Genomic DNA, 21,439 nt, shown 5'->3' with positions numbered 1-21,439 from the left:
ATGAAGTGTCTGAGGAGTATGTGTGGAGTGATGCGGATGGATCGAGTGAGGAATGATGAAGTGCGAAGGAGAACTGAAGTTGTTCGGGAAATGGCTGATCGAGTTGAGCAGAGAATGTTGCAATAATTTGGTCACATGGAGAGAAAGGATACTGAGCGATTGGAGAAAAAGACAACTAGATCTGATGTGAGAGGTGTAAGACTGAGAGGACGACCACGAATATGATGGATGGACAGTGTGAAGAGAGCGTTGGATGCAAGAGGGATGTCTGTTGAGCAAGGAAGAATGGCTCTGCGTGATAGAAATAATTGGAGAGAAATTGTGAATCAATAAATGATGAAGCAGCCTGGAGGGAATATTTTCCTGCATTTTGTCTGATCAGCTGATCAGGTCAGGTGCGGGAAAGGGGATAGGTCCATTATGATGTGGCAGGGGTAAACCAACTCTGCTGTCGGGCCCTGCTGCACGTCACTGATTGCACTGCGCAGTTGACCCAATGTGGTGTGGTGCGATGAGGATTTTTCCCTTCTCTCCATAGGGCTAAGATGCGAATGAATGTGTTTGAGTGGATGAGTAAATTGGCAGTGTGTCCTCCTGTCTCGGCCACCTCTCTTTCCTTGGAGGAAGCAGCCTAGGTATATAGATATAGATAGATAGATATTAGGGTGGGTCGAATCTCTATGAATTTAGAGATGCTAGTTTGAAACAACATGATGGAAATGATGCTCCATCACGGTGACTACGCCACTGTGCAAAGGGTTTTTTATATTATGGATGCCCACTCCAGCAACTTTCACTCCAAGATTGAGGAAATGATGAAAAAAAATGAATTTGAATGATACATGTTAGGGGATTTCTCGCATGATTTTGCTTTGAACGAACCATAAAATCGTCTGCTTGCCTGTCTTCGGTATATACAAGCAGTATTCTGCCAGTATTTACAAAAAACTACAAGTGGCAGATGTATATGAAACACCAAACAGTGACAAACAATATAACACATTTCTGATCTATTTCATTAGGAAACGTAATCACGAACCAGGCACCTATGTTCCAATCATAAGTCTTTTTTATCCTCATTCTTTGGGAAATCTCAATGAGACCACTTACATCGCAGAAGCATGCCATGTTACGCCTGGTGCCCGTAGACTTTTTGCGTGGTCGATGTTACATCTTTGGTGCAATGCTCCACACCTTGAGAGTTACAAGGGTAGCGCTGGTCCAAGATTGTGGATTGGCTGTCGTCCATTGTGAAGTTCTTCAAATGTGGAGGGATTGTGACAGACTATTTGTCTAGCTACACCAGCTCGGTATAGTTTTTGACCTCGAAGTCTATCTTCAAAGCAGATTTCCCAAACACTCTGACATCGTCGTTGTAGTTCTCCTGCACTCACTGAATGAATGCAACAGCTATGCAGCGTACATGTGGATCTTCATCAGGAACAGCTGACAACAGGATATTTTCAGGGTGACAGAAGTAACTGTTATTGCTGAGTATTGGACAAACGATGCCCTGATCTTATGGTGGCAATTCTCGCAATAGTTCCACCACATAGAAGAAGTTCTTGGCACCATCCTGGCACGAACTCTTCGCTCTCACTTTGAACTAAGCTGGCACATGAAAGTTGAGAATGAACGAAACAAGTCGTTTCAATATTGGAGATGGCTCTTCTGAAGACAAGTAGAGCTGCAGTGTACGATTGGCTTTAGTTAGCCACTTGGCATGGTTCAGTTGCCCTGGCTATGCAGATGGTTTCCAAACTACACTTTCGGCTCCTTCGACTTGCACTGCTAGACATGTGCAGTGCACATATCACTGATCTTTGCTGAAATTCTTCCCTCCTTCATCTGGTAGAGCGCAAGTTTTTCCATACACCCGTCCATAGTCTACAATTGTCAGATTCTTTTAATCAAACTCAAGGGATCTCCCCACCTCTCCTCTGGAGCCAGTTGGTCCTGTCATTGTATTGTCAATGGCTTCAAAATACCTTCTGAAAACCACTTCGATTGTTAGGACTCCATATTATAATTACAAATCATAATAGATAGATAGATAAATAGATAGAAAGACAGATAGAAGCAGGAAGTCGGATGATGAGAAGGTACTGTGTCTGCAAGAATCGAGCAATGCTAAACATGCTTACACACTCTTAACTCAAGGAATGCTTTATAGGCACACGACAGCGCCTAGTGACCATACACACACATACACACATACTCACACACAGGCTTTTAGAACTTTCCAATCACAGGGAAGACACGTGATACGTCTCCTGTTTCACCAGAATTTAGGAAAGAGAGCTCAGAAGGAAGCTAGCGACAGAACAGACAGGTCGCAGGGAGAAGGGCTTAGCAACTTGAGAGAGAGACAGAGAGAGCGAGACAGAGAGATAGCTAGCGGGACTCTACTTTATACTTCGCTCTGTGTGACAGACTTGTTAATATTTCCAAGACAAATAAAAATAGTCCCATACTATTCTTTACCTCTCCTGTCACTACATGACAAATGGGAAAGAAGATTATCTACTTACAAAGCTACTCAAGTATAACAACCGCTCGTCCACAAGTCTAATATATATATAACTCCACTACAAGTAACTACAAAGTCCTTTTATGACATTTGGTAGCAGCGAACGTATATGAACCTCGTCTACGAATCAACAATAAATTCCTACAAAATATCAAGATTGAAAAAAAAAAAAAAAACTCTCACAACCAACAACACAACCAGCTCCTGACAGTTATCTCTAACCCCCCCTCCGTCTCCCCGATCATCACGCTGATGCAGAGGTGAAGAGGTCACAGGACGCCTTGCAAGTAGTTTAACAAAGTACTGATACAAACAATCTTGAAATTTCTATGACGAACCAACGAACTACAACCATCTACAGTCAACTACAAGTAACAACTCTACGAGTCGTCTGTATAATCTTCTACACACACCTACAGGTAGCGGCAGTCTTCATCCTACAACGAGTAAATCACAAGGAAAAAGGACCGAGAAAACATCGACAAAGAAAAACGGAACAAACAAACGAAGAATGAGACACGACTCATAACTCACAGCTACCAGACCTCACCCTCCTCTCTCTGTTACATCCACCCAACCTCCACCATGACGTAGGAGTCAAGAGGTCAAGCCGACGAAGCAAATACCAAGTCCATATTCACAACTCATCTTACTCACTCGTCTTCACTCAAGTTACTCATCGCTACTCATTCACTCACCACAGCTACCAGTGTGGGAAGTCGACGTCATCATGCGTGCTTGCTGAAAAGATGCCACGTCAGTCAACTCACCACCTGCACCATCACTAACACCATTCCCATCACGGTAAAAATTAGTGAGTTACATAGTTACTTCACTTAAACAATACACAGTGATAGACAATAAGCTTCTGCACAAACATATAAAACGTGCTGTATAGTTACAGCTTAAATATACATACTTACTTCAGTTATCTGCATAACTCAAACACTAAATAATCACCAACAATAAATATTCTACACTGTATATATTCATTCATTTATTATAACATTTATTAACTACCAACGAGTGTTACCATTTATACCTACATAAAATACGTGTTTCATACATGCAACTATACATTATTATATCTACAAAGTGATAAAGAAAATATACCGTCACAGTTACTCAGTGAGCGATTAAGAGAACTGTATTAAACATTTATTAATTAAAGCTACCAAGTGGAAACAGATAAATTAACTTACAAGGAAGACCAAAAAAAAAAAAAATGGCCAACACAAATGACATTAGCAAGAAAGAACATCTTCAACACAATCGTGAAGACAATGATTTTCACACAGTGCTGACACACATATTACCCACGATAGGTACAAGTGAACAACAAGTCAGTGTATATAGTTAATACTGTATATAATGTATATATTTTTTATATAAAATAACAAAATATGGGATGTTACATAGCTTATGATTTCATCATCCTTTGTGTAATTTTAACGCACAGTATGCTGCATGTTTGATCACGAGCGTGTTCTGCCTCAGTCCCCCCCTTCTACCGTTATAGTAGAGTAAGTCGTCCTTTCTGTTGTTTAGAGCGGGATTGTCAACTCTTTGTCCCCATAGCTTCATTTGCGCGTCCTTCTTACAAGTTGTATCAAGCTCTGCTGGCCCCTATATAATGAGCTCAGTCTCTACATTAATTGCCACTTGGATCTGCTCCTCATTTTGTTCACATCTCTGTCCTCCGCTGTACAGTTATTGTTGTGAATGCTCAGGAAGTCTCCAACCATCTAGCAGCTGTGTGATTTGAGTATAAGTGTTATTACATTTTGTTCTTGTACTGTATAGCATAAGGTGTTAATTTGTAGGCCTAGTAAGGTTCTTTCGTGATTAATGTAAAGTTTCATGTCAGCCAATTGTTAATAATAGTTTGTATCTGTAATAATTTATCTTGCATTAACTGAGCATTACCCAGTGTATTTTCATTTTATCAGGGCTGACTTAGATAAATTTACTCTTGCTAATTTCGTGTTAATAGAGGCTATTGCAGTTAACCATATATTTAACCTGTTTTTTTGCCATTACATTATCCTTATGAGTCCTGAATGTTTTGTTGTTAGTTTGAGCATTAAACTTTAACTTGTAATTTTACCAAACTCTTTTGTTTTGAACCTGGAACTTTACGGGACAGTAGTGATTTTTAGTATTCTCACTTAAAGTGTACATTATCTTTCTCTGTTCCGTAACAGGGGCTATATAATATCATTTTCAATAATACCTGTGCAATATAAACTAAACTTTAAAAAAGTATCCCAAGGAAATTAGCCAGTAATTATGCAACCATGAACAACATAGAAAAAGCGTACACAAGCGAAGAAAAACAAACTATAGAAAATCAATACATACAAAAAAAAAAAAAAGAAAGAAAGAGAAAGAAAGAAAAAGTAAGAAAGAAAAAAAGAGAGATATAGAGTAAGATCACATAACAAACAAATGAAAATAAGTGTAAGTGTAACTACATATGCCAAAAGACCACATAAACTACAAACAAAAAAGCAAATTGTTGTCTCCACAAGCAAGTGGTATGGCACATCATCACATAAACTTCTTCTATAAGTGAAACAAAAAGCAGATTGTTGTCTCCACGAGCCAGTGGCATATCACATCATCACTATCATCGACCGCAGCATGACCGGATTCATATGTCAGGACTGCAATTATTATAATTATGTAACGACAAACGATTGCATTATGTTACACTTGCTACAATTATGTAACTACAAACGATATGTAACAATTATGTAACTCCATATTATAATTATGTAACGACAAACGACTGCATTATGTTACACTTGCTACAATTATGTAACTACAAACGATATGTAACAATTATGTAACTCCATATTATAATTATGTAACTACAAACGATTGCATTATGTTACACTTGCTACAATTATGTAACTACAAACGATATGTCACAATTATGTAACTCCATATTATAATTATGTAACGACAAACGATTACATTATGTTACACTTGCTACAATTACGTAACTACAAACGATATGTAACAATTACGTAACGACAAACGATTGCATTATGTTACACTTGCTACCATTATGTAACTACAAACGATATGCAACAATTATGTAACGACAAACGATTGCATTATGTTACACTTGCTACAATTATGTAACTACAAACAATATGTACCATTTATGTAACAGTTGCATTAACAAGATGTAACTTTGATGTAACTTTAACTACAATTATGTAACTAAAAACGATATGTAACAATTATGTAACGACAAACGATTGCATTATGTTACACTTTGCCAATTAACAGTTGCATTAACAAGATGTAACTTTTATGTAACTTTAACTACAATTATAAGGCCAAGACACTTATGTAACAGTTGCATTAACAAAATGTAACTACAATTATAAGGCCAACACAATTATGCATTACCACAATATTTTGTAACAATTCATAAAATGTTACAATTATGAATTACCACAATGTTAGTACAATAAGTCATACAACTATACCACAATTCTGTATTACCAGTATCATCATACAAGTTAGGTAAAATATTAGACATTACTAAAGTGATAACTCAATATGTAATGTATAACCTAGCAGTATTACCATTGCACAATTATATGCGTACAGTATGTCTGTTATACATACACATCTCACAAAATGTATACAACTTGTTTAAAATGTAATATTACTAGATAATTGCTATTTACTATGAATATTATATGTATACAATATTCATACAATTATGTTACTTTTACAATATTATGTATTTCACTTAATTAGCTTATAAGTTCATTATAATGTGTATATAATATGTATTAATATATTATGACTATTAACTGTCGATGGTACGCCATTTTTGCATGACCGAGCATATGTTAGGACTCCATATCATAATTACAAATCATAATAGATAGATAGATAAATAGATAGATAGAGAGACAGATAGAAGCAGGAAGTCAGATGATGAGAAGGTACTGTGTCTGCAAGAATCGAGCAATGCTAAACATGCTTACACACTCTTAACTCAAGGAATGCTTTATAGGCACACGACAGCGCCTAGTGACCATACACACACATACACACATACTCACACACAGGCTTCTAGAACTTTCCAATCACAGGGAAGACACGTGATACGTCTCCTGTTTCACCAGAATTTAGGAAAGAGAGCTCAGAAGGAAGCTAGCGACAGAACAGACAGGTCGCAGGGAGAAGGGCTTAGCAACTTGAGAGAGAGACAGAGAGAGCGAGACAGAGAGATAGCTAGCGGGACTCTACTTTATACTTCGCTCTGTGTGACAGACTTGTTAATATTTCCAAGACAAATAAAAATAGTCCCATACTATTCTTTACCTCTCCTGTCACTACATGACAAATGGGAAAGAAGATTAACTACTTACAAAGCTACTCAAGTATAACAACCGCTCGTCCACAAGTCTAATATATATATAACTCCACTACAAGTAACTACAAAGTCCTTTTATGACACGATGAGATGTAACAAACTGACAAGCCATTGTAATGGTCTCTCCAGCTGGGTTTCCAGCACACAAATCACCTCATTCTTCTTGCCAGTGTTTACGTTCGTGCCATCGCAAACAATAGCTTGCAGTGATTCTGCTGAATCGGTCTCATGAACAACCGACATGATATCGTTGGCGATATCCAATGCTTTTCCACTCTCAGGGGAGACATGATCTATGTAAGCAGATCAGGGACGCCAATTAATGAGTAGTGATCTTCCTTGATGATGACCCTCTCTCCATGAAGGGTTTTACTCAGAGTATTGTCAATTTCACCATTAAAAACCCAGACAAACTACCTCTGTCATGGCGCTTTGATGGTGTTGAACAGCAATATCCCTCCAATATCTTCTTTGATGCCGAAGTTTGCGAGGATCAAGTTTGTTTCCCTCAGCAAGAATGCCCATATCCTTCTGTGCAGTTTTCACTATGGAGCATATACCTCTGTTGCTCATTTAGCATCAGTCTGATACACGACATAGTTCGGGATATACCAATCTATTCTGATCTTGCTTGCCTCTTTCTACTTCTTCAGTACCATCATCATCATATTAATTATCTGATACATCACAACTAGTATCATCAATATCATCCCTACAAAATGTTCCTACAACTTCCTCATCATGAACTGACTTTTCATGAAGTATTTCATTTGTTCGTTTGTGGCGGGTTCATTTTTTGTTATCTTCCTTATCTACTTTGCCGATGTACATTCTCTTACAACTGTTTTGGTCCACTCAAAAGGGCCACTCTTCAGGAGATATCTTGAAAGCCTTGGCGCAACGACAATCAGACCTTTCCTGAGCATCGACCCTTTTGTAGCATTTACAGCAACAGATGCCAAATAGTACATCAAAGCTGGTCAACTTCTCCAAGTATGTGCTTGAAGTCTTTTTGTTTGCAGAGTATTTTCATACCTCCTGAGCTGTTATCAAGCGTTTCACACGGATGACAATGCTCTTGTTGTCAGTTATAGGAATCGATGCCTTCTCATATATTTCTACTACATGATCAGCAGTAGGTTCAGTGTGGACATGCATGCTTGATAATGGATCTGTCATTTTGCCTTCCAAGTATTCTCTAATGGCATCTTTGCACGTAGGCAGCTGATGTGCTGGAAGACTACATGGTAAACGGCATACGGAATCTTTGACCTTTTCCCTCGTGCTGCAGGTAGCCATCATTCCAACACAGGGTATAAATGAATGCAAAAAGTTAAAACTAACAACTGACAAGCCCAGCTCATTTGTGTAACCGGTAACAAAGCCATCAAAATCAGTATCCTCACTGTCAAAACTACCAAAGTTTCTATTATCGCTAAATTATTACTGCGCTCATTCGGTACAAGCATATAATAAAGTTGCTGGGGAAGCGTTGGCCAATTTTCAATAATGAAGTTATATTGTGTGAGTATGGTGTTTCGGGTATCAAAATATCCACATTTCGTTGAATTAAATTTTTTTTGACCCAGTCTCTATATACAGGATATATATAAATAAATAAATAAATACAATCTGGCCACACTATGGGATGGTACTACTACTCTGCAGCCAGGTTGTGTTAGGAAGAATACTGCCACCGTATTCCTTGTGTGTCGTAAAAGGCGACTAAAAGGGGTGGGATGAGGGGACTAGGGACCCCCTTCTCTGTTTTTTAGTTCCTAAAAAGAGACAGGCCAGAGAAAGAGATGGGGGATTGAGTTATCCCCATATCCTGAAGATTGGGTCTATGAATGTGCGTGGATGTAGTACGACTGAGGCTAAAAGGGAGGAGATTGGGAGAATGTTTGTGAGAAGACAGTTGGATGTGTTAGCTATGAGTGAAATGAAGATGAAAGGGAAGGGTGAATCTATGGTGAATCTATGTTTGGAAGTGTGAATGAAAGATTGTCAGGTGTTGATAGAGGAAGGGCACGAGAAGGTGTGGCCTTGTTAGTGAGTCCGGAAGTACAGCAGTGTATGGTTGAAGGGAAGGAGGTGTCATCGAGACTGATATGGGTGAAGGCGAAATTTGAATGTGAGTTGTGGGTGTTTGTGAGTGCAAATGGGCCGGGTAGTAAAAGGGATGAAGAAGAGAGGAAGTGTTTCAGGAATGATGTTGATGAGTGTCTGCAGAGTTTTGGAGCGAATGTGAATGTGGTGATGATGGGAGATCTGAATGCTAGAGTGGGAAATGTAGCAGTTGAAGCGTAGGTTGGTATGCATGGTGTGCCTGGAAGAAATGAAAGTGGGGAACGAATGATAGGTTTGTGTGTTGAGCGAGAGATGGTGATTGGAATTACCCTGTTTGAGAAGAAAGATATTTATAAGTATACCTGGGTGAGACAGGAGGGTGGAAGGATTGTTGACAGAGCATTGATGGATTATGTGGTTGTGTCCAGGAATGTCATAGGAAGATTGTTGGATGTGAGAGTTCTGAGAGGGGAGGGTGGAGGTATGTCCGACAACTACCTAGTGGAGGGAAAGTTAAGAGTAGGTAAGAGATGGGTGAGAGCCACGAGAGTTAGGTGTGGCAGGAAGGTTTTGAAAGTGAGTGAGTTGGATAAAAGAGAGAAAATGATAGAGTATCAAGGGAATTGAAAGATGAGTGGAACGCAGTGAAAGATCAGGAAAATGGCTGTGTGGAGGAGGAATGGCAGTTGTTTAGGAGTGCTGTGGTGGAGCATGTGGAAGAGGTCTGTGGTGCGAGACGTGTGGGTGGTGGTGTAAGAAAAGGAAGTGAATGGTGGTGAGAGGAAGTAAGTATGGCTGTGGCTGAGAAGAGATGTGCATATGAAGTATGGCTGCAGAGGAAGGATGAGGTGTCATATGAGAGGTATAAGGAAAAGAGGAATAGGGCAAAAAGGGTTGTGTGTGATGCTAAAATGTCAGCAGATGAGCGGTGGGGTAGGCAATGACTGAGAATTTTCGACAGAATAAGAAAATGTTCTGGAAGGAGGTGAAAAGGGTGCGAAAGGGAGAGTCTGGGAAGGAAGAGTGAGTAAAAGCAAAGGATGGAAGGATGTTAATTGAGATGGATGCAGTAAGGAAGAGATGGGCAGAGTATTTTGAAAGATTGTTAAATGTAGACGAGGAAAGGGTGGCTGAGACTGTGGTGGATGGAAGGGTGCAAGGAATAAATGTGTTGAGAAACTTGAATGATTCTTTGATCACGATGGAGGAAGTGCAGGAAGCAGTAAAGGAGATGAAAAAAGGGAAAGCTGCAGATATGGATGGGTGTGCTGTGGAATGCCTGAAGGGTGGTGGAGCGACTATTGTTGACTGGTTAGTAAGATTGTTGAATCTGTGCTTTGTGAAAGGTATGGTGCCAGTTGACTAGGCAAGTGCTTGTGTGGTCCCATTGTATAAAGGAAAGGGTGATAAGTATGAATGTACTAGTTTTATGGGTACAAGTCTCTTGAGTGTTGTAGGTATGGTGTATGGTAGAGTGTTAATTAAGAGAGTTAGAAAGGGTACAGAGGGAGTGATTGGTGATGAGCAGTGTGGCTTTAGGAGCAGGAGGGGATGCGTGGCTCTGGTGTTTGCTGTGAGACAAGTGTGTGAAAAGTATTTAGCAAAAGGCAAATATGTGATTTGGGCATTCATGGATTTAGAGAAAGCTTATGATAGAAATGATAGGGAGGCTTTGTGGACTGTTTTAAGATTGTATGGACTTGATGGTAGGTTAATAAACGGGGTGAAAAGTTTTTATGTAAATAGGAGAGCGTGTGTAAGAGTGGAAAATACTGTGAGTGATTGGTTTCCCGTGAGAGTGGGGCTGCGGCAGGGATGTGTGATGTCGCCTTGGTTGTTTTATATTTATATGGATGAAAGGATGCAAAGATGTGTAATGGATGCAAGAGCTTATACAGGCTGGGGGAGAGGACTTTCTGACCACTACTTGATGGTGGCCAGAATTAGAATCCAAGTAAGATGGAGGAATAGAAGAAGGGAAAGACAAGAGGAAGGAGTAGCTGCAAGGAGAGAGGAAAGGTTACAAGAGGATGAGAAAAAGGCAGAGTATAAGAGAGAAGTGGAGGAACGATTGGGTGAATATGAATTGGAGCAGATGGGGGATGTGGAAGGTGTGTGCAGGATATTTACAAAAGAAATATGTGCAGCATGTGATGTGGTGTGTGGGAGGAAGAGAAGACGGAGGGGGGTGCAAGGAACACCGTGGTGGACTGAAGAGGTGAGACAGGCTGTGGGACAAAAGAAAAAAGCATACGATGAATGGATGAGAAATAGGGGCGTGGAAGAAGTTGAGAGACGGAAGAGAGAGTGATATCCAGAAAGAAAGAGAGAGGTGAAAAGGTTAGTAAGACAGAGTAAGAAGTGAGTGGATGAGGAATTTGGAAGGAATTTCAGTGTAAAGTGGAGGGACTGTAAGAAAATGTTCTGGAAAGAGGTGAAGAGAGTAAGACAGGGTGGAAGTGAGGTTAGCAGGGGTGTGAAAGTTAAAAATGGTAGATTACTAGTGGAGAAGGGAGAAAAAGTGAGCAGATGGAGAGAACACTTTAAGGAATTGTTGAACATAGAGGATGGAGGTAATGCGAGTATAAGTGGCTGGGGAATGGCTGGGAGAAGAAGAGAGGTGAGAAAACAGGAAGAAATCAGTAGGATAGAAGTTGTGGAAGCAATGAAGAAAGTTAAATTGGGGAAAGCCCCAGGAATTGATGGAGTGTGTGGTGAAATGCTGAAGCATGGGGGAGGGATAGTAGTGGAATAGATGTGGAAGATGTGCAGATTGGCCTGGGAGGAAGGTAGAGTCCCGGAGGATTGGAAGTCAGGTATAATTATTCCCTTGTACAAAGGAAAAGGGGAAAAAGAAGTGTGTGGTAATCATAGGGGCATTTGTCTTCTTTTTATAAGAGGAAAAGTGTATGGTAGGATACTTATTGATAGAGTTAGGGAAAGAACAGAGGAATTGGTTGGAGAAGAACAGGGAGGCTTTAGGAAGGGAAGAGGTTGTGTAGATCAGATATTCATTCTTAGATCTTTAGTGGAAAAGTTTCTAGAGAAGGGAAAGAAGTTGTATGCAGCTCTCATGGATTTGGAGAAAGCATATGACAGGGTGGATAGACAAGGATTGTGGAAAGTATTAAGAATATATGGAGTAGATGGGAAGTTGTTGAATGCTGTGAAGAGTATGTATGATGGTGCTAAGGCTGCAGTGCGTGTGGATGGTGAACTAAGTGAATTTTTCTCTTTGAAAGTTGGTTTGAAACAGAGATGTGTCATGTCTCCATGGTTGTTCAATCTGTACATCGATGGGGGTAATAAAAGAGGTACAAGGTAGGGTAGTGGATTTTGGAGTGGCCCTGGTGAGAGATGGTAGTGTTTGGAAACTCCCTGTACTGTTGTTTGCAGATGATACTGTGTTGTTGGATGAAGATGAAGGGGAGCTGCAAGGCTTGGTGGATGAGTTTGGGAGAGTGTGTGAGAAACGGAATCTAAATGTGAATGTAGGGAAGAGTAAAGTGATGGTCTTTGAGAGAGGTGAAGTCAGTGAATGTACAGCGAGGTTGGATGGTTAGGAATTGGAAAATGTGAGTACGTTTAAGTACTTGGGTAGCGTGATGAGTAAGGATGGAGGTTTGGAGGGTGAAGTGCTTGAAAGGGTACAGCAGGGAAGAAAGGTTGCTGGTTCTTTGAAAGCAGTGATAAGAAACAGGGAAGTGAGCATGGAAGTGAAAAAGTTACTACATGACAGTATTGTGATACCAACTCTAATGTATGGAAGTGAAGCTTGGACGTTGTTGGAAGGACACAAGTCAAGAGTGAGAGCAGTGGAAATGAGTTATTTAAGAGGAGCCTGTGGAGTCACATGGAGAGACAGGCTGAAGAATGAGGATATAAAGGAGCGTTGTGGTGTGGATGTGGATGTGATAGGAAGTGTTATGAGGAACACACTGAGGTGGTTTGGCCATGTGGAGAGGATGGAGGGTGAGGGACTGACGAAGAGAGTGTATGTGTGTGAGGTGGAGGGGGGAAGAGGGAGGGGGAGGCCGAGGATGAGATGGAGGGATGGGGTGGAGAGGTATATGAGAGAGGGGGGTGTGAGTTGGGAGCAGGACAGTGAAATGGCGGGGGACAGGGCGACGTGGAGGCGATTTGTTTGTGGCCACCCCAAACGGGATTGAGGCGTTTGGCAATAGATAGATAGATGTTTTAAGGGAGGTGAATGCAAGAGTTTTAGGTGGAGGTCCGAGTCTGGTGAATGTTGATGGTAGAGAGCGGAATCTGAAGCAGCTGCTGTTTGCAGATGATACTGCACAGGTGGCTGATTCAAAGGAGAGATTGAGACAGTTGGTAGAGGAGTTTGGAAGGGTGTGTGAAAGGAGGAAATTGAAAGTATGTGAGAATAAGAGTAAATTTATGAAGTGTACGAGGTCGGTAGATTGTAGGAGGATGAATATAGTTTTGAATGGTGAGTTGCTTGAGGAAGTAGAGTGTTTTAAGTATTTAGGGTCACATGTTCCTGTGAATGGAAGAATAGATGCAGAAGTGAAGTTTAGAATGAATGAAGTAGGAAAGGTGCTGAGACGAATGAAAAAAGTGTTTAGATGTCGTTTGCTTAGAATGGATGTAAAGAGAAGGCTGTATGAGGTGTTGTGGTACCAACTGTGTTATATTGGGCTGAAACGTGGAATATGGGTGTAGCAGAGAGGAAAAGTTTGAATGTAATGGAGATGAGGTGTCTTAGGAGTATGTGTGGACTGACGCATATGGATGAGTGAGAAATGATGAAGTGTGAAGGAGAACTGAAGTTGTTCAGGAAATGGCTAATTGAATTGAGCAGAGGGTGTTGCGATGGTTTGGGCATATGGAGAGAATAGATAATGAGCGAATGGTGAAAAAGATAACTAGATCTGGTGTGAGAGGTGTAAGGCTGAGAGGGAGACCACGAATAGGATGGATGGACAGTGTAAAGAGAGCGTTGGATGCGAGAGGGATATCTGTTGAGGAAGGAAGAGTAGCTGTGTGTGATAGAAATAAATGGAGAGAAATTATGAAAGAATAAATGAAGACGCAGCCCTGAGGGGATATTCTCCCGCATTTGGTCTGATCAGCTAGTCAGGTCAGGTGCGGGTAAGGGGATGGGTCTATTGTGATGTGGCAGGGGTAAACCAGATCTGCTCTCAGGCCCTGCTGCAGATGTCTTCTGATTGCACTGCGCAGTTGACCCTCGTGCGGTGTGGTACGGTAAGGATCTGTCCCTTCTCCCCTTTGGGATTAAGATGGGAATGAATGTGTTTGAATGGATGAGTAAATTGGGAGTGTGTCGTCCTGTCTCGGCTACCTCTTTTTCCATCGGGGAAGCAGCCTAGGTATATAGATATATAGATTTATATAGTTATTTATTTATTTATTTGTTTATTTATTTATATATACATATGGAGAGAGAGAGAGAGAGAGAGAGAAAGAGGAGTAGACTGTAGCACCAGTCGAGCACAGCAGTACTCCCAATGTGGGTGGAAAAATCTTAACAGAGAGAGCTGGAGCTCCCATTTCATCAGCCCACGGGACTAGCTCCTGACCATCCCCTTTTGCTGAACTTTTTTAGCTTTTCAGTAACGCAAAGAGTACGCCAGCATGCTCTCAATACACGTTCCTCTCACTGTCAACACCAGACTACATGAATATTACACACCTCACTTCCTGTTGGAAAAAAGAAAATGGCATCTATTAATAAAGACTCGGCGTCCTCAGAGACCATCAAAGCCCTCTCCATCCGCCCCTCTCCGAGTGACGACCCAGCAAGATGCCTGGAACCACTGCCTCATTTACTTCTTTCATTATGCATTATTCACATACTTTCCTCTAATTTTCCCTCCGTTCAACACCACCTCTCCTCCTCTAAACCTCACCTTCTCTTCCTAACTGCGACTCAGCTGTCTGAGGCGACTGATAGGAAACCCTTCTCTGTATCCTTCTACTTTCTCTATACTCATTTCAAAGCCAAAGGTGGCAGCTGAGTAAATGTACACAATGACATATTTTCCTTTCGTGTTCCTGAACTTAATTCTTTTGAATTTTATTCACTCTGGCTACAGCTTTCTTGTCATTCTCTGACTTAATATAATTGTGCTGTTTACATATCTCCTAAATCTGCTGACTATGAAAAATTCTTTGACTATCTTACCTCTATGATGGAACATATCCTATCCATTTCTCCTTTCTCTGAAATCTCCATTCTAGGAGATTTCAATGTTCACCACCACCTTTGACTCTCCTCTCCCTTTCACCGATCCATCTGGTTAACAAGCCTTCATCTTTTCTATCATTACTGACCTATAATAGCTTGTACATCACCTTACACATACCCCTGACCGCCTTGGAGGGAGTTCACACATATTTGACCTCTTCCTTACAACTAAACCTTCTTCTTACACAGTTCATCTTTCTTCTCCATTGGGTTCCTCCGACCACAGTCTTATCACCCCAACATTTCCTATCACTCAGTAAGACTTGTGAACCCTCCAAAAAAGCGGTGGCTGTGGCTCTTTGAAGCTGCTGAACAGGAGGCCTTCAGGCACTACTTCTTTGATTTTCCCTGGATTAACTATTGTTTCCATGGCCGAGAGCCATCTGGGTATGACCTGCACTTATCGAGGTTATTCTCTTGGGCATGTAAGCATACATTCCTTTCTCACATCCATTAACTAATGCAAAAACAAGAAAAAACTTGATTTAATCACGCATGTTCTAATGCTGTCCAGAACAAGATGGAAGTCTAAAGAAGATATTAGACCTAATGCATTCCTGAACCTTATGACTCTTACGGTTTTGCCCAGAATCGTGATAGGTCTGTTCTTTGCTCTGCTGCAGATAATTTCATTATCATTAAATGCTCTGAACTCTCAAACTAGAATTCTTCCCGCTCCTTTTGCACCTTGCCAAAAACCTTTTTAACAACTTTCCCTCATCATCCTTCCCTCCTTTCCACCCTGGGGGCTTTTTCTTCTACTGATAAATCAGAACTCTTCTCTCAGTCTTTCTCCTCCACTTTCATCTTAGACGATTCCAGTGCTTTTCCTCCTCCACTTCCCCCCTCTGACTTCCTCATGGCTGACATTAAAAGTTCATCAATTGATGTATTTTGTGCCATCACTGGCCTCAATATTAGCAAGGCATATGAGCCTGATGGGGTCCCTCCTGTTGTCCACATGAACTGTGCTCTGTGCTTATATCCTGTCTAGGTAAACTCTTTCGCCTTTCTCTATCGACTTGTACCTTTCCTTCTTTCTGGAAGTTTTCTCTCATTCAGCCTGTCCCAAAAAATGGATGACGATTCCCACCCGACTAACAATCGCCCAGTTGCTTCAACATCCTGTATTTCAAAAGTTTTTGAGTCTACTCTTAACAAAAAATAAAAATAAAAATAAAGCATCTTTTCTATCGCAGCCTTCTTTCTGATGATCAGTATGATTTCCACCTGGGATGCTCCACTGGCGATCATCTCACCTACCTTTCAGACTCCTGTTCATCCTCCTTTGGGGAGTATGCCGAAGGCTTTGCCGTTGCAATTGACATCTCAGTGTCCTTTGATTGAGTCTGGCATCAGTCTTTGATTTCCAAACTATCCCCTTACGGTTTCTATCCTTCTCTCTGTGCCTTCAGCTCTTGCTTCCTTTCTGGTTTTTCCATAGCTGCTATTGTACACGGCCACCGTTCTTCTCATGCCATCAGTAGTGGTGTTTTCAGGGTTCTGACCTATCACCAACTCTCTTCCTTTTATTCATCAGTGACCTTCCAGGCTGCACATCAAGTCGTATCCACTTATACACTGATGACTTCTCCGTTCACCTTTTCATTCTCATCCCAAAGCATCCCTCTTAGCAGTTACTGCAACAAACCAGGGATGAGGCTATGCCACACCTGTTGTCTGACTTGCCTCATATATCCGATTGGGGTAAAAGTACTGTTGTTGTTTTAATCTGTCAAAGACTTAGTTCTTACATCTATCTTCCGGACAAAATCTTCAATAGATGTACCCTCTAATTTTTAACAATATCCAGCTCAATCCTGAATCGTTTTTAAACATACTTATGGTTTCATTCTTTTAGGATTTATCTTGGACAGAACATATTACCTCTCTTGAAAAATCTACTTCCTAGCAATTAGGTATGCTAAGCTGACTCCTTGCCTTCATTACCCCTGCACAGTTGTAGGCTTCATACACGAGTTTTATTTCGCCCCTGTTTAGAGTACAACTCTCATGTGTGGGGAGGCTCCCCACATATAGCTCATATCAACAAGGTGTTTAACTAGCTCCCTTCAACCTGTCTATTCCCTGCACTGTTGCATCTTAATTATTTTTCTATTGCAGCATCAATGGTCACTGCTCTTCTGAAACACCTGCTTGCATCCCTCCACCACTACGGTGAGTGCAAGGCACCCGTCTAGCAAGAAACTTTCACCTATTTTCTGTCCAACTCTCTATTGCATGAGTTAAACTTTATTTCCAGTCCCTGATATATGCAACAGGTCATCTCTGGAACTGTCTCCCTCTGTTGGTATTTTGTACTGCCTATGATCTCCAGTCTTCCAAACGCAGTGCATCCATGCACCTCAAAATGATTGGATCTTGAATTTGGCCCTCTATTTTTTTGTCCTTTTTATCTTGGAGGGGAAAATTTGCAGGCTCCTGGCCTTTGGTTCCTTGTTCCTTACACACACACACACACACACACACACACACACACACACACACACACACACACACACACACACACACACACACACACACACACACACACACACACATTTATATCATCATCATCATCATAAGCCACTACAAGTCCACTGATGGACAAAGGCCTCCACCAACCTTCTCCACGAATTCCTTGACTGAGCCAATCTTTGCCACATATTCCCTTGCAAATTTCTCTGTCTCAACTCTCCACCTCTTGTCTGTCCTTTTTCTGCTAAACTTACAGTCTCTTCATGTCCAGTCGGTCAACCTCTTGCTCCATCGGTTATCCCATATTCTTGCTTCATGGCCTGCCCACCTCCATTTCTGTTCTTTTATAACTTCTATAATATCTTTGACTTTTGTCTGCTCTCTCACTCAGGTTGATCTTTTCCTGTCTCTTAAAGATATTCCCAACATTGACCTTTCCATTGCTGTCTGAGAATGGATTAATGTATTTTCCATCGAGTTTGTCAGTTTGCAGGTCTCACTACCATACATCATAGCTGGAATTAAACATTCGTTAAATACTTTTCATTTTATATAAACAGTTTGATTGTCCACTGCAGGACCGGCCAATCCCAAACAGTTGGATTTGACCAGCTGTAGGTTGAAGTTTGGGGTAAACAACTCCAGGGAAGTGAGTTCCACAGCAATGCAATTTGGGAAATAAAAGAATTCTGATTGGCAGAAGTTCTACAGTATGGGTGTGTGATATTCCAGTCATGAGCACTACCAGATGCCCGTGTAGCACGAGGGAAGGCGTGGAGAGGTGGCACAGTAGACGCAACTTCTGAGCATTTGCCATAAAAGTATCTGTTAAATAATGCAATGGAAGTAACATTCTTTCTTACTTGTAGGGGAGGTAGTTGATATATAAGAGTAAGAATGTTATTAATAATTCCAACAGATCTGTTCTAAATTTTGTCTTGCTGCTGTAGTGCAACCTCTTTACATCCATTCTGTAAGGGTGAGCAATATTCAAGCTGAGAGTGCACATGACTCTTTTTATTTATAGCTAACTGCTCGTCAGTGAAGAAGTTACGGACTCTACAATATTCCAAGTTTCTTTGAGGTGGTTTTAGCAAGTGATCTAACATGAGAGGTCCAGCTGAGGGCAATGTTAAGGGAAGCTCCGGAAATTTCAATACTTCTGGAGATGGGATTATTAGTAGCACTGAAGGTAATATATGAATCTGGCAATATCTGTCCATTATTAAACTGTATATACTTGGTTTTACTAGCATTACATGAAGCAAGGTTATTTTGTCCCCATTCATTGATCTAAGATAAGCCTTTATTTATGGAGATGGCCGTAATGAGCTGAGACTTAGGTATATTAGACTATGTAAATGGGTGTTTGAGTGTGAATGAACTGTGAAGTGTTGAGTCATCTGCATATGAATGGATCGGATTGTAGGTGACAGATAAGAGATCTTTAACCCTAGAATGGAAACCTTGACTATATCATGGCCAGTGCTACCTTGGTCACATGATCATTACATGACTTTCCTTCCAAGGCAGTTGGCTGGCTCAGTACTCTCAGTCGACGTCTTGTTGTGTTTGGGAGAGGTAGTATTGTGCCGCTCGCTCCGTGGGTTTTTTGCACTGTCCTATGTTTGGGCATCACATGCCCATTGTTTGTGATACTGGTCTTGCATCAGTCCGGGCCTTAGGGGCATATAGTTTGTGATAATGAAGTATTGTGAAATGTGTTTTTCCTTGCAGGTACTGAATTCTGTTTTTCTCTGAGTGGCATTATAGTGACTTTACTGAAAGAAGGCATATAAAGCAATGAAGGATGAAGAACTGGAGTATCTGATGAACACCACGGGTGCATTATAATCAATGGGTGTAATAGGCGTCAGAAACTTGTCTGCCTGGGGCACTGCTACCCTATCTGTGGTGACTGTGTGCAATTCAAGGTAAGTAATGATGCTCTGGTAAACCTGCAAGTCAAAATTATTTAGTATACTAGCACTGCATACACATGAAATAATGTTCAGATACAGGAGATACAATATTATTTTTAGTCACCCTCCAAAATTGGATTTGAAATCACTGGGTAAAGCCTTAGAGAGGAAATCATAGCACTTAGTGTGCATTTACAGGTGTAACTAATTATAAAAGAAACTGTTATTGAAGGGAAGTCCATTTATCACTCTAATAAAATACCCATTTTTTGTCTATCTCCATCACAGTGCATTGTCCTGCCAGGGAGTTGTGGCTGCACCAGCTGAGGTTCCGATGACCTGGATGTGTGTCTGCCAGAGGAGAAGTCTTCAGCTGCTATCATATCACTACCTTAGATTTTTTTTTTCTTTAGTCATGTAGTAAAATTTGCATGTTCATGCCACGTTGAGTACACCGCTTCCCGTCCGGTCAGCGAAGTTAAGCAACGTTGGGTCTGGTTAGTACTTGGATGGGTGACCGCCTGGGAACACCAGATGCTGTTGGCGTCCCTACGTGTCAAGTGGGGTTGGTGGAGGATTAGTGCCCCTCCCTGTAAAACAATTAACTCTAAGCCCTTGACCACCCCGTTTGGGATACATGGCATCTGGCAATGGATGGATTTTTTTTTTTTTCAAGTTACTCCTCTACCATTAAATTTTGGTTTGAAGTCACTTATTGGTTGGGGAAATGAAAGTACAAAGGATGTATTTTCTATGTATTTTTTAGATTTAATATATTCTTATTATAAGTGTGTGTTTTTTTTTCCAAAACATGGACTTCTCAGAGCCAATGCTTGTGATAATGTAGTACTTACTTAACGTTTTTGTTATAGGGTTATTATGAACTAGGAACAAAGTTGGGGCCAGAACTGATCTTTGTGGCACACTGGCGTTGAGTTGTTTGGACAGCAGGGAATGGTGCCACATTCTTTCGAAAGCTTTAGAAATATCAAGGTCTACTGCATGAGCTTCTCCATGCTGCTCAATTGATTGTTGGTTGGTATGAGTCAGGAGATTGATTGTGTCACTGATGGATCTTTCGTGGTAAAAACAATTAGTTGTTGGATTCAAGATGTTTAACTATGTGCTTATTAATTACAATTTCAAATAACTTACCAAGAGAAGATGTGATAGCTATTGGTCTGTAATCAGAGGGGTCAGATGAACTTCCTTTCTTTGGAATTGGGTGAATATTGGTTTCTTTCCATGAAATCGAGAATGAAGAAGTACGTATGCATAGTCTGAATAATTTAGCTATAAAATGCAGCATAGTGCCCTGTGAACACCCAGACACCTGCACAAGGAGCCCACAGAGGAGCAGCAGCAGCGCACCGGGACTCGGTGCGACAATGGCCTAAGTCAGCCTGGGCTGTGCACCCCTATGACCCAGAGCCTGCCTTCCGTCACCATAGCAGCAATACCACACTACCTTCTGGGCAAGCCTTCACCAACCAGTTAAGGGGTGGAGTTGCCTATCCAGCTCCTGCCAGCACCCCAGACATGGACTGTAGCCGCTCACCCCTCATTAAGGAGACGGCCTGTAGCCACTCTGAGGGTTCTAAGGAGATGGCCTGTAGCCGCTCCCGCCTTCGTCAGGAGATGGCCTGTAGCCGCTCCCGCCTTCATCAGGAGATGGCCTGTAGCTGCTCTGAGGGTTCTAAGGAGACGGCCTGTAGCCACTCCCGCCTGCATCAGGAGACGGCCTGTAGCCACTCTGAAGGTGTCTTCCTTGAGACGGCCTGTAGCCGCTCTGAAGGTGT

General features: G+C 41.3%; 1 pseudogene; it reads left to right on the top strand.

The window, feature by feature from the left end:
* Positions 1-20,067: 20,067 nt before the first annotated feature.
* On the top strand, positions 20,068-20,186 carry LOC145415518 (5S ribosomal RNA; annotated as a pseudogene).
* The last annotated feature ends 1,253 nt before the right edge of the window (positions 20,187-21,439 follow it).

The sequence above is a fragment of the Coenobita brevimanus genome, chromosome 102 (genome assembly GCF_032717465.1).
Source record: "Coenobita brevimanus isolate Jiangsu-jjx chromosome 102, ASM3271746v2, whole genome shotgun sequence".
Taxonomy (NCBI): Eukaryota; Metazoa; Arthropoda; class Malacostraca; order Decapoda; family Coenobitidae; genus Coenobita; species Coenobita brevimanus.
This window is presented reverse-complemented; position numbering and strand designations above follow the sequence as displayed.